This window comes from Acyrthosiphon pisum, chromosome A2, assembly GCF_005508785.2.
Source record: "Acyrthosiphon pisum isolate AL4f chromosome A2, pea_aphid_22Mar2018_4r6ur, whole genome shotgun sequence".
Classification (NCBI taxonomy): Eukaryota; Metazoa; Arthropoda; class Insecta; order Hemiptera; family Aphididae; genus Acyrthosiphon; species Acyrthosiphon pisum.
In genome coordinates, this window is record NC_042495.1 from 18,709,838 (window position 1) to 18,723,884 (window position 14,047).

General features: G+C 28.7%; 1 long non-coding RNA gene across 1 annotated transcript in view; it reads right to left on the minus strand.

Annotated features, from left to right (window-relative positions):
* Positions 1 to 788: 788 nt before the first annotated feature.
* The window catches only part of LOC100569452, a 20,186-nt gene continuing 6,927 nt past the window's right edge, over positions 789 to 14,047 (minus strand). The window contains exons 4-10 of the long non-coding RNA XR_119355.4: positions 13,005 to 13,010; positions 9,954 to 12,093; positions 9,398 to 9,406; positions 3,820 to 3,828; positions 3,380 to 3,394; positions 1,926 to 1,958; positions 789 to 1,248 (exon numbers count right to left, since the gene is read on the minus strand). This is a non-coding gene — a long non-coding RNA (uncharacterized LOC100569452). The remainder of the gene's footprint in view (positions 1,249 to 1,925; positions 1,959 to 3,379; positions 3,395 to 3,819; positions 3,829 to 9,397; positions 9,407 to 9,953; positions 12,094 to 13,004; positions 13,011 to 14,047) is intronic.

Consider the following 14,047-nt stretch of genomic DNA (forward strand, 5'->3'; position numbering starts at 1 on the left):
ATTATATGATATAGGTACTACTGTATAGACATAATATAGCAAGCTATATACCGTATATATCTACATACACGGTGTTAATGTAGTAATTTTGATTTGTTGATAATTATTTATAAATAAATAATAATACCCATTCCACTAAAGCAGTAATACATTGATATCAATATTTTTCATAATAATATGAATGTAATAATATAATATATGTATATAATGTTTCATTTGAAATAGTAGGTACTATTTTTATGGTTATGGTACAGGTACAGATACATATACAACTGATATAAATCGTAAGTTGTTCAAACTACTCCCTTAATTTGCATGATAATTGATAAATCTAAGAACGAAAACGTTAAGTATTTTTTGAGTTTTTAGGAACCTACATAATCTACAATAAAACATGTTCAACTTTCATATTTGTTTTAAGATGTTATTTATTTAATCGAAACCATAAACGCCACGATTTGATGCGTGCTTTTACCTTATCTGCCCGAGTGAACCAATGAAAACAAATATTAATTGCTCATATTACTAAGTTCAAAGTTATAACCAATATCAACTATTTATAAAAAAAAAATGTCCATCGCAAATTTTATATTCTACGCTTAAATTTGAAATAAATTAATTGAGGGGCATTTATCGAGATAACAACTGCTATCATAAAACTAGATGAACCAAGCGATAGACATTTACAAAATGTCATTAAAATTTGTAAAGTGGTTTTGGAGGTAAGCGTGAACGAACATATTAAATAGGTAATGACACAATATGTTTTATATATAATAAATAATAAATAGATAGATAACAACTTTATTGATTATTGATTATTAGCAAGCAACGTAACATACAAAGGTTATTGTGCGACACAGTATATTAATCAATACGTACATATTATATAAATTTGAATAAATGAGGAAATACATTTAAAAATAGTAATACTAATAGTAATATATAGGTATTAAACAATATAAAGGGAATAAGAAAAATGGTGTTACAGATTACAATATATTATAGTAGTGCAGATGGAATATGCATAGAGTTTATTATAATATTATGGTTTGTGTCTTTTAGGATATTAGAACATATTTTCTTTGAAAATAAAGTACAATTATTAGTTTTAAAAAAGAAAAAAAGGAAATACGTTTTTATTCACCCCATCTTATATATATTTTTCTTATGGACCATACATGTGCATAAAATAACTTCTGTTTTTATCAATTTTAGTTTCACAAAAGGCAGTAGCTGTATTAATTTCTGCAAAATAAATTGGTTTTTTTTGATTTTAGATTTTTTGAAAGTGTGCATTAGTTGCCCTACCACAATTTTGTAGAACTCGATTGTATCTACGTAGCTATATGAAGTATAAAGAGCAACTTCTACAGCAAACTGGGGGCAACATTTTATTCATCTCAAAGTGATTGTAATTAATTTTTGCAACAAACATATTGGAATTTCCAATTGTACCATAAGAACAAAAAAAAAATGTTGAAATGTCCCAATCTTGTTAAATATTACTAATCATTTTCACCGAAGAATATTATCGAAAAGAATGAAAATCCCCAAAGAAATACAAACATTTATGATGTCTTAGTCCAACATGACAATGACAACTCGGAGTCGCTAATTAATAATATCCTCATATCCACTGGGATATCCTGTAATTCTTGTTACACAATTTACTTGAGCTAAAAAAACTATGAGGTTATTCTCACATTTCAGCACACATTTACTTGATCGCTGCCTTAATCAGTCACTGACTTGAGTCGGGACAAACTTAACGCTCATTCATGCTGTGTGTGACATTTATTTTATAGACACTATATTATTATAGACTATAGTTATAACTTATAACTATAGTATACTATTAATTCTTACAGTACTTACCTATTTATAATGAATTTTAATTTTTAAAATATACTGATTATACATACCTTCCAAATAATCCATGTATTTCTTTGCTAATTCTGTAAAAATAAACTACATTGTGACAATTCTCAATTGTTTTTGGTATATCTACATCCTACATCATAATATAGGTATGCCAGTAACTCTTTAAGTTATTTTATATTCAAAAGATTCAACAAATCATTCATCAAGTGAAACAATGATTTATTAAATGTATTTAATTATTATATTAAACATTGGTGAATCTCCACATTTATTTAAAACCTACAGGGTTTATCATTCTTATGTACAAATACAATATTAATTAATGAAATAATAAAAATAAGTGTTTCTATATTTCATCAAACAACTTAACACGTTTGGTTTTTTAACGTCATAAAATGACAGGTAACTTTCTAATCTAATTGAGTAGCGTTTATTTGTATGGAACTATCCATAATTTACAGTGTTTACGGTGTTGCAGACATTATAATAAAAAACACGTGATTTACCTATATAGGTGACATACGAATTGCGGACAAAATTAATGTAACATAGGACATAGGTACTACCGGTGGACAAATTTCCAATTTTTATTTTTGAAATAAAGACCATGTTACATATTATCGACGATTAATATAATATATAATATGATTGACTTTATTGGATTGATTATTTGTCAGCATTAAGATTGTGAGTTATGCTTTTGAAATTTAAAACAAAAAGTATTCTCGAAAGGAGGCATTCATCCACAACCAAAGGATGCAATATACAACTGGTGAAATGCATATAGATTAACTTTTATACGGTCTTTATCAACATAATTTTTCCACGAAAACTATGATGACATTATATTTATAGAAAAACATACACAATATATGAAGTTGACAATGTATGTTTTATAAAAAAAAAGTATTTTATATAAGAATAATTTAGATTCCTCTTTTACAAGACACACACATATTTAACTTTAAATTTTTTTTTGGTACCTTGTCCTAAGTCCTGAGATATTTGTAATTAGTATTATGATTTCGATATTAGAACAATACATCCTCAACAAATATGAAGCCATAATTATTTAGCTTGGCTACCTCAATATGTTTCAACACATCATTACCATGGATTTAAACGGCATTATTTAATTTTTATAATGTTATTATCATTTAGATAATTACATATACATATACGTATAAGGTATAATAGTTAAAAAAAAATTATAATTTATAGTATGCAGTTATGATTATATATTTTTTACAATTCGAAATTTTTATAATATCAACATTGTTGCTTGTAGAAATATTATGTTGTATTCTTTTCACAAATCAAAATATTGTATAGTTGACTTTATGGCTTATATTAGTTTTTAATAAATTAAAATGCTCAGATGAATAATATTTAAAGATTTTTAAAAGCATATTTTGATAATTTTGATGATGAAAAATTCAACTCAATAGTTATAAATACATTTTACATTAAATTTAAATTATAAGCATGTACGTACGGTCCACTATAACCTCTAAAAAAAAAGAAAAATTAGTTATAATTTGTTATTCATGTGATATTATTTTTAATGGACCTACTGTAAAATTGTAAATTATACAGAACAATAAAAATATACAAATGCGTTTAAAATGGTTTAATAGACTAGGTAATTTAAAATCGATTAAAATACTGATAAAAAATACATTTTAAAATATAGGTTTATATTTTATTGTATACGAACCCAGAGTGAACATGTTAGAAAAGGAGAATAGGTAATAATAATAGTTATACCAAAAGTTATATAAACCCATTTCTGAATGGTTTCATTTATATTATAATAGTACTCGTCGGATAAGAAAACATTTGAGGATGCGGTGGTCATTACAAAAGTTATGATTTATGAGACGAAAATCACATAAATTGAATTGTACTCTTGCCACTTATAGAAATTGCACGAACCTTTTATTTCTAGAAATAAAAAAAATAAACATATTTAATAAATAATTGTATACCTTATGTTTCACAATGAAAGAAATATAGAGATGACCTAATATTGTCCATCTACAAAATATTTCATTATCTATAACAGTATAACCTACCTATGTAAATAGAATCTTACAACAATCTACTGATCACCGGGAGATATGCGTTTGCGTGATTTCAATTTATGTTGATGATATTGTTCAACATTTCATGTAATATTTTATTTATAAGTTCTTACAACAATTATAAAAAAAAAAAAAATAGAAAATACATAGTTATTAATATATCATTATAATTATCCACTATAACTTTTTATAAATATTAGAAGATGAACAACGATGACCATTGTAACTCATACAGTAAGGAAGCAGGTACCTAAGTCACACTAGATCTGAGATTGTAATTGTTTAAAATTGAATATAATATTAATTAAACAAACATAATAGTATAATAATATAATCAATAAATGAAAACCTGAAAATCATATTACACGAAAGTGCAAAAAAATATATTATTTAAATTCTACTGATATTCCAACAAAAACACTTCTTCGAACTCTGTGTAAAAAATTGCTAGGTCAAAAAATAAACTAGTCTACTTCAACATTATAAAGATTTGATATCATTAATAATTGCCAAGTGCACTAAATTTTTTTTTTTTTATTTTTACTAGAAATTTACAATCTGTTCTTAACTAGAACAATAAGCAAATGTGCATAGGGTATTTACATATGCATTTTTTGATGGAAGAAACCACCCATTGGTGATACTACCTATTTTGTGTTCTTAAGTTTTAAGTTAAGCTAATTTTAATTTTTAGACAGAAGGTCTCGACACCATCTTCGCTTAAGCCATCTAGGTGGATTACCTGGAATGGACAAGGTAGATAGTTTTTTAATTAGAGGATTAGGATGAAGAGGTAGTTTTGTGTGAAATCTTTTGTAGTAGCATTTAGCTTCGTCAAGTACTGTTGTTATTCTTAGATCATTATGAAGCGTAAGATTGGATACAAAGGGAGGGACATTTGTGATTTTTCTTAGGGAAATATTTTGAATATTTAATTTTTTTGCACTACCCCAGAGCTGGAGACCGTAGGTCCAGATGGGTTTTAGAAGAGCTTTATATATTATTAATTTGATATTTAGGTTAGTGTGTGTGTTTCTGTGTAGCAATGAGCTTAGAGTGCGTAATCGATTGTTTAATTGTAACCTTTTTGATTTTATGTGTGGAGCCTATGTAAGTCGACGGTCTAAAAGAAGTCCTAGATATTTTACTGTTTTGGAATGGGGAATTTGGATTGTGTAAAGATTGACATTTGGACATGGAGCCTGTTTTAGAGTGAATGTCGTGTGAAAGGATTTATCTTGGTTTGCTTTGACTCTCCAATTAGTGTACCATTTTTCCATAAGATGTAGGTGATTTTGTAGATTTCTAGAAGCTATCAGAGGGTCTGCATTGATGGAAATTATTGCTTTATCATCTGCATATTCTGCAGTTAACGTGTGAGGTGTCGTAGGTTGATCTGATACGTAAATGTTATATAGTATCGGGGAAAGTATGCCTCTTTAGGGACACATGCATTTATAGGGGCTATGCTTGAGACAGAAGAGCCATAGCATACTCGGAAGTTGCGGTTGGTTAAGTATGATTTAATGAGAAGGTAGTAGGAAGAGTGTAAGAATTTTTTCAGTTTAAATAGTAGACCATGATGCCAAACTTTTTCGAACACTTGTGAAACATCCAGAAAGACACAGGTGTAATATAATTTTTTCTCAAGGGAGAAAGAAATTGCATTAACTATCCTATGAGCTTGATGGATTGTAGAATGTGATTGGCGAAAACCGAATTAATGATCTGGAAGAATTTTATTTTCACTGATGCTATGTAAGATTCGTTTGAGAATTAATTTCTCAAGAATTTTTGCAAAAAACGGAAGTAGGCTTATAGGTCTATAGGACGTTGCCAGATCTGGGGGTTTATTGGGTCTTGGAAAAAGAATAATAGATGAGAATTTCCAAACAGTTGGGAAATAGGAGAGACTTAGTATAGCATTAAAAGTATGAGTGAGGTGAATGATAGCTTTTTTTGGGAGATACTTAGCGACTTCAGCAGTGATTAGGTCATAGCTCGGTGATTTTCGATTGGGATATTTTTGAATTATGTACTTGACATCAATTGGTGAGAAGTATTTGACAGTGGTAGAGAGGGGAAGGGGAGTATCTAGAAACTGGTTTACTGTGTTGATATTGTCATAGTTAATTATGTTTTCATGGGGCTGAAACGTGTTATGCAGATGGGTTTTGAATAATTCTGCTTTTTCAGAGTATTTAGAAGCATAAGTGCCGTTGTCTTTTTTGATGGGAATATTCGAAGATTTATATTTAAGAGCTTGCTTGGTAGCTTTCCAAAAACTTCCGTCTTTATTTGATACATTAGATAAGTGGTTATGTTATGATTCTAGTTTATGTTTAGTGAGAATTTTTTTTAATTTGTTTGCTAGTTTATTGTATTTATGTTTATCCGAATGTATGTTGTGGTTCACTGGTATTTTTTTTATTTATTTATTTATTTATTTACGGACAAATTGTCCAATTTCAAATATATTTACAATAGTGACACAATAGTAACTATAGTAATTTACAATAAGTTTTTAAGTATTGAGCCCTTAATCTACGTTTCTCGGCTATGATAACTCTTATGTTTTGGGGAGTTAGATTAGTTACCTTGGGGAGCTCATTTGGATTTGTTGATGCCAAAGCAGCTGTTTGTATGCAGTTAGTTAGGTCGTTAATTGCTAAGTCGATGTCGTCAGTAGATTTTAATTTGACATTGAATTTAATTTCTTGTTGGACAGGGTTGTGGAATAGGAGCTTATTGGTGTGAGAATAGAATAGTTTAGGTGGTTGGGGGCGGATTGGTGGATAGGTTTTTATAGTTAGCAATATTGAGGAGTGATCAGAATTTAAATCTATCAAGTTTTCAGTGGTAGTGTATATTCTGTTAGGAATTTTAGTAATTAATATGTCCAGAATGTTAGGGTTTTTTCTTAAGGACGTTGGCCAGTAAGTTGGTCCAGGTGGGGCAAGTACTTTAAAATTATTATTTTTTACAAAGTTATATAGGATAAGTCCTCTTAGGTTATTGGCCCGAGAGCCCCAAAATTGGTGTTTAGCGTTGTAGTCTCCTCCAATTATGAAGTTGTCCTGTTGGATGGTATTGAACTAGTCAGTCAGTTTTTGGGTGGTAATTGTATGTTTAGGAGGGGAATATATAGCTGCAATAGTGAATGGTGTAAAGTTTAGTTTTATTGTTAGCGCACAGGATTGCAGGTAGTCTAGTCAGAAGCTCGGGAGTTCTTGGAATTCTAGTGAGGATTTTATGAATATGGCAACACCTCCATGTGCAGTGTTGTCAGGGTGGTTGGTATTAATTAGTTTGTAGCCGGGAATAAAGAAGTAAGAATTGGTGAAATGGGTTTCAGTTATCATAGCAATATCGATACGTTTAGAATATAAGATTATTTGTAATTCGTTTATGTGGTTTCTTAGGCCATTTGCATTAAATTGGAGAATTAATAATGAAGCGTTAGTGGGTGAGCGATTAGTCTTTTTTTTTTTCTAATAGGCTGGATATTACTTTAGTAAGTAGAACTAGCAGCGGATGTATGAGGGCTTTGAATTCATCTATAAAACTTGACATTACTTTACTGATATCAGATGTACAGGAGTCAGGGGAGTTTTGTGGAGGAACGTTGGAAGTAGCTTGGGCATAAGTTTTGGTACTAGAAGAATTATTAGGTGAGCTATCTTGCAATGAGTGGCTTACTTGTACATTTGATTGCTTAAGTCTAGAATTGTTTACAGGTGCATTATTATTTTTATTTGAATACTTGAGTTGTTGCAGTTCTCTGTATATGGTGCAGCCCTTGTAGTTGGGAGGATGATTATTGGCACAAAGAGCACATTTTGGCGGGTGTTCACGAGAGTTTGGACAGGCTCCTGAAGGATGATTGGCTCCACATCTAACACAGCGTGGGGGTATCCACAATAGTTTGGTGAGTGGCCGTAATCTTGGCAGTTGGTGCACTGGCTTATTGCTTTGCGTTTGTACGGTTCCTCTACTTTGACTTTGGTGTAAAGCAAGTTTTGTAGTAGGAAGATTTCTTTGGATTTTTCAACAGGTTCCAGGTCTATAAAAAATAGTGGCAGAGGGACTTTGCTATTTTTATGTAGGACATTTGTAACTTGTGCGGATATCGAAATCGCGGAATAATAATTCTTCTTTGATAGTTTAAGTTTTGTAGAGGGATGTAGGTTCCAGATCACTACGCGTAATGGCTTATCTTCTTTTAGTTGATAAGTGTGATATTTGGCTTTATTTTCTTTTAAGAGTTGAATTGTTGTTCTGTAGGATTCGGGGTGCTTTGTTTGAAAGACAAATTTGAAGACAATCTATTGTAGATTTACAGATGAAATTATCAACTCCAATGAGTTCGATTAATTTGGTACATAGACCTTGAAAATTAAGTACTCCTTTTATATAAATAGGAGGAGGTGGTTTAACCAAGAGTTCGGCATCATGTTCTGATAATCTGATATATCATTATCACCAGGATCATCTGAATTATATTCATTTTCATTTTGGGCGTGTACTTCATAACGGTTAGTGGTTTTGAATAATTTGTTTTTGTGAGATTGAGGAGAGGTGGGGGGAGTCAGGTTGAGAGTTTGATGAACTGGAAAGCAGTCTTTTATTTTCTTGGGTCGTTTTTCAACCATCAGCTGTGTTGATTAATTTCATCGCGATCGGTTTAATTACTTTTTTGGAAGTTTGCGTGTTATTAACATTAGATTGTGAATTTGTGTTATTCTTGGTCATGATGAAGGTAATTAATTAAAATATATATATTACTATCACTGAAGATAAGTAGTTGAACATTGATCGTTGCGTGTGACTCGGTGACTTTCCGATAAGAGGTACCGCCGCATCGGCCGGTACCTGTGTGTGTGTTTGTGAATTATAGTATAACGTAAAAAATAATTTAAATTAATAAGCTTTAGAGCACTTAGTGAATGAATTAACTTTACTATTGTCTCTGTGTAAGAAAGACAAAATACTACTGATAATCCTACAAAAACATTTCGTCGGACTCCGTGTAAAAATTGCTAAGTCAAAAAAAATCTGGCCATCTTCATCATTATAAAGATTTAATATCATTAATAATTGCTAAGTGCACTAATTTTTTTAAAAAAATAGTCATATATAAGACTTAAGCATTATAAAGATCTGATACCTATCATGAATAAATAATAAGTACATTAAATTAAAAATAAATGTACCTATTCTATTTCAATAATTTATTTACTTTGCGAGAATTTATTTTATTTATAAATTAATAACTAAAACCTTTTTACAAATCAAATTTAGTAACATTTATAATTGAATGCCAATTTCTCTTTTAAATCATCGTATCATTTAAAATTGAAAGTTGTATTTTACAGTATACGATCCCAGAATCAACATGGCATAAAAGGATTATAAAAAATTTCACCAACCTTTTTCATCTAGAAATTTATTAAACAAAAATAATAGTTTAATAATATAATCAATAAATGAAAACCTGAAAATCATATTACATACCAGGAGGTACACAAAAATATATTATTAAAATACTACTGATATTCCAACAAAAACACTTCGTCGAACTCCGTGTAAAAATTGCTAAGTCAAAAAAAATCTGGCCATCTTCATCATTATAAAGATTTAATATCATTAATAATTGCTAAGTGCACTAATTTTTTTAAAAAAATAGTCATATATAAGACTTAAGCATTATAAAGATCTGATACCTATCATGAATAAATAATAAGTACATTAAATTAAAAATAAATGTACCTATTCTATTTCAATAATTTATTTACTTTGCGAGAATTTATTTTATTTATAAATTAATAACTAAAACCTTTTTACAAATCAAATTTAGTAACATTTATAATTGAATGCCAATTTCCCTTTTAAATCATCGTATCATTTAAAATTGAAAGTTGTATTTTACAGTATACGATCCCAGAATCAACATGGCATAAAAGGATTATAAAAAATTTCACCAACCTCTTTCATCTAAAACTAAAAAAAATAAACATACAATTTAATGAATAATTGTATATCTTATGTTTCACAATCTAAGAAATAAAGATATGATCTAATATTGTCGTTCTAAAAAATCTTTCATTATGTATATAGAATCTTACAACGATCTACTGATAGGAGTCTGGCATTTGTGTGATATCAATTTATGTTGATGATAATATCATATTATATTATAATAATGTTTAACATTTAATGTAAGGTTTTATTGATAAGTTCTTACAGAAATTATTAAAAAAAAAAATAGAAAATACATAGTTATTAAAATATTATTATAATTTTTCAAGTTATGATTTATGAGACGAAAATCACATAAATTGAATTTCACAATTAACCGCTTATAAAAATACAAAATACAAATTGCACGAACCAAGTGTACCTAGAAATAATAAAATAAACATACAATTTAATAATTAATAAATATCCTTATGTTTCACAATCTAAGAAATATAGACATGACTTAATATTGTGTATAGCTATAATATAATATAATATAATATAATATAATATAGCTATCTGCTATTTATTTATGTTGATATGTAATAATGTTAAATTTAATATGGTTTAACATTTAATGTAAGGTTTTATTAATATAAGTTCTTACAGCAATTATAAAAAGTATTCGTAAATTAAGCAGGTACCTAAGTCGCACCTGATTTGAGAATCATATAAACCATATATAAACCATATATACAAGTAGGTATACGATTTCCTTAGAAAAACATGCTAACCGACCGTGTCCATTCAGAATTGTTTTCGGTAAGTATCTATATTATATTAAATTATATTTCATCGTCATTGTCCTCAAAGATATTTATAAATTGTAAGCAAGCATATTATTAGAATCCACCTTGATTATAATATATTGTATATTATAGCAGGTATGTGTAAAAGAATTGTCGTTATATCGAACTCACAAATGTAATATAGCAGAGGTATTTAAACTGTGCGTCGCAACTCCCAGGGGTGTCGCGGGAGTTGTCGAAGGGAGCCACGTCATATAATTGAAAACCAATAAATATTTAAAAATATTTTTAACATAAATTATTACGAAAAACGTTTATTATAATCATTGAGGCACACTGGTTGGGAAAAGTTGAATTTTTCGTCGGCTTTCCAAAGAAAATTAATTTTATGGAAGACTAAAATAGAAGACGATACTTTTAATGACTGCTTTCCTATGCTCGATACATTTCTAAAAGAAAATGATATAAACTTGAATGAGATCGTCAAAAATGAGTTCATTGACTACTTATCTAAGCTCAAAATTCATTTCGAACACTATTTTCCACAAAATACTCAACAACAAAATTGGATCAAAAATCCCTTCAGTGCTGACGTTCCAACAAATTTGTCATCTATTGAACAAGAACAGTGGATCGAGGTAACATCAGATTACACAATGAAGACCATGTTAGGATCATCGCCGTTAACACAATTTTGGACGCATGTGAAACTACAATACACCGAACTGGCCACCAACGCTTTGAAAAATTTAACACCTTTTGCAACTTCGTACCTCTGTGAGACATTCATATAAACATTGATTTTTTTGTCATTTTTAATTTGGGAGCCGTCAACATTTTGTCAAGACTCAGAGGAGCCTGGAGATGAATAAGTTTGAATACCTCTGTAATATAGCGTTGGACGCGGACAATAGTACTATAGTACCTACTATAACGTATAGTGTATGCTTAATATTTATAACATTTTGTACACCACCTGTTCAGTTACGAAAAAACTCTAAGGCATTAATTTGTTAAACACACAATGCCCTAACGTTTATCTCCACTACCGAAATATTGATTATAAAATAATTTATAACTGCAAACGCAAACTTAATATTATGTAATATGTATTATGCAACATAATCAATCCATCAGTTTGGCGTATAATTAATTTTAAGTATATAACGATATTTTTTACGTGTGCAATCGATTTGAGTGTTATAGTTTAGCTCACAGTTAGTAAATACTAAATATAAAATATATCGTTGTCAGATACTCAGATCCATGCATTTCTTCCATCTCATAATAAGGAGTAAAGACCATTAATAAGACAAATATCTTTTACAAACTTAAAACGCATTACGTACGTGGAATAGCTGAAATAAAAATAACAATTGTAGTTATAATTGATCCCAACAAAAACATTCCGCGCATACTCCGTTAAAAAATAAAACTAAGTATAAAAAAAACGGTTCTAATAGTTGTCATAGCAACCTCTATCACAACTTTTAGAGCAGTTTTTATTTTATACTTTGCATTTTTTTTACACGGAATGCGGAGTGTTCTTGTTGAGATATCACTCATTTTTCGTTTATACAATACTACTATTTCAGGAATATATTGGTTTTACGATGATGTTTTTTTTTTTGGTTTACTGGTAGTCATGGGTGTCGGATAGTTCATTGTTTTGCGGGCCGCGGGTAATATTATCTAATAAAATGATGAAAATACGCTACAGTAATTTCTAATTAAATTGGCTATAATGCTGTTGACATTGTTGAAAATTAATTTAAAACTATACCATGCACTTCTACGTACAATTTTCAATTAGATTATTGTATTTTCAAACTTCATTATTAAGTAGAAATTTTCTATGCTTTCTCAAGAAATAATTTTCGTGAATCATATGGCGTATTGTTATTATTGTCCGGCAGTGTTCACGTGTATTTTTCCTATATGTGTATTTAAAGGCGCACTTTTCTCTTGATACTTGTGTGACTCTCCCGGATCGACAAATTATAAAAACTTAATATTGTTCGGTTATCTATGATTGAACTAAAAATTGAAAACACGTTGCTAAGACCAATATTAAAATTTAATGAGTAATGATTAACCGATTTTTCTGAAAATGTAATGTGGACACTTTAAAAATTAATTCACACCCACTATCTACATTATATTTAATACAATAATATAAATATTGGAATCTTATACTCTGTACACATAACACGTAATGTAAGATTCATCTTATAAAATAAAATTATTACTAAAAATAAAATCATTTTACCTCTATCTAGAAAGAAAATACCCAGTTATAATATGTAAGTATAATTATTATAAAATGTTATTACTAAAGATTAGTATTTTAAAAGTCCTCAATACATTTCCAATTTTTCAGTAGAAAACCAACTTTGAAATATAATAGTTTTTGGTAGCAATTTAATTTAAATAGACATTTCTTACTTTATTAATTTCTCAATTATTTATAATAAATGTTCAGTTCTTTGTAATATAACAACTTTCAACTTTGTATGACAATCACTCTTGCACGATATTTATAAAAATAAAAATTTATAATATTTTTAGGCCCCATCGACTAGTACGAATGTGCTAAGAATGATGAAGAAATAAAACATATTTAAAGATCATGCCATAGAGCTTAAAAAAAAACATTTTGAATAGCTAAGTACATACACAAAATGTTTGTAACAATTATCGACCGCACTGAAAACACAGAATTACAATGTAAAACCTAGTCAAGAAAACATAATTATAGATATGTACACACAATATAGTTGAAGTAAAATTGCTATACATTCAGGAAAATCACACTCACCCATAACGTATGGCTTTTATAACGCCTAAATAGTGCTTTAGATTTAAAAAGTTTATACTATGATTTTCAAATTGTTTTTTAAACAATTTCGACAAAGAAAAATACTGCTTTTGAAAATGTATTCAGCAACTTTTAAACAAAAATTAATTATTAAGATCAATGAAATAAAAAACACAAATGTTTCATACCTGGAAAACAAGAAAAAAATATTAATAATATTGACATCGATCGTCTAAATATATTAAATCAAAGGCTCAGGAAGAAAAAATTAGCTACTGTGAAATATTTACACACTTGTAATAGACTAATTTTAATTTAAAAATGAATTATCAATAGTATAGAATCATAATGGTATGATAATAAACTAATAAAACAACAATAATTTCTACCTATATACTAAAATACTGTATAATATAATATGGATATATGGACTTTAAACTTTTAAGTAATTTTAGTACTTAGCATTTCGTGTGCTTGGAACCAAAATATGGTAT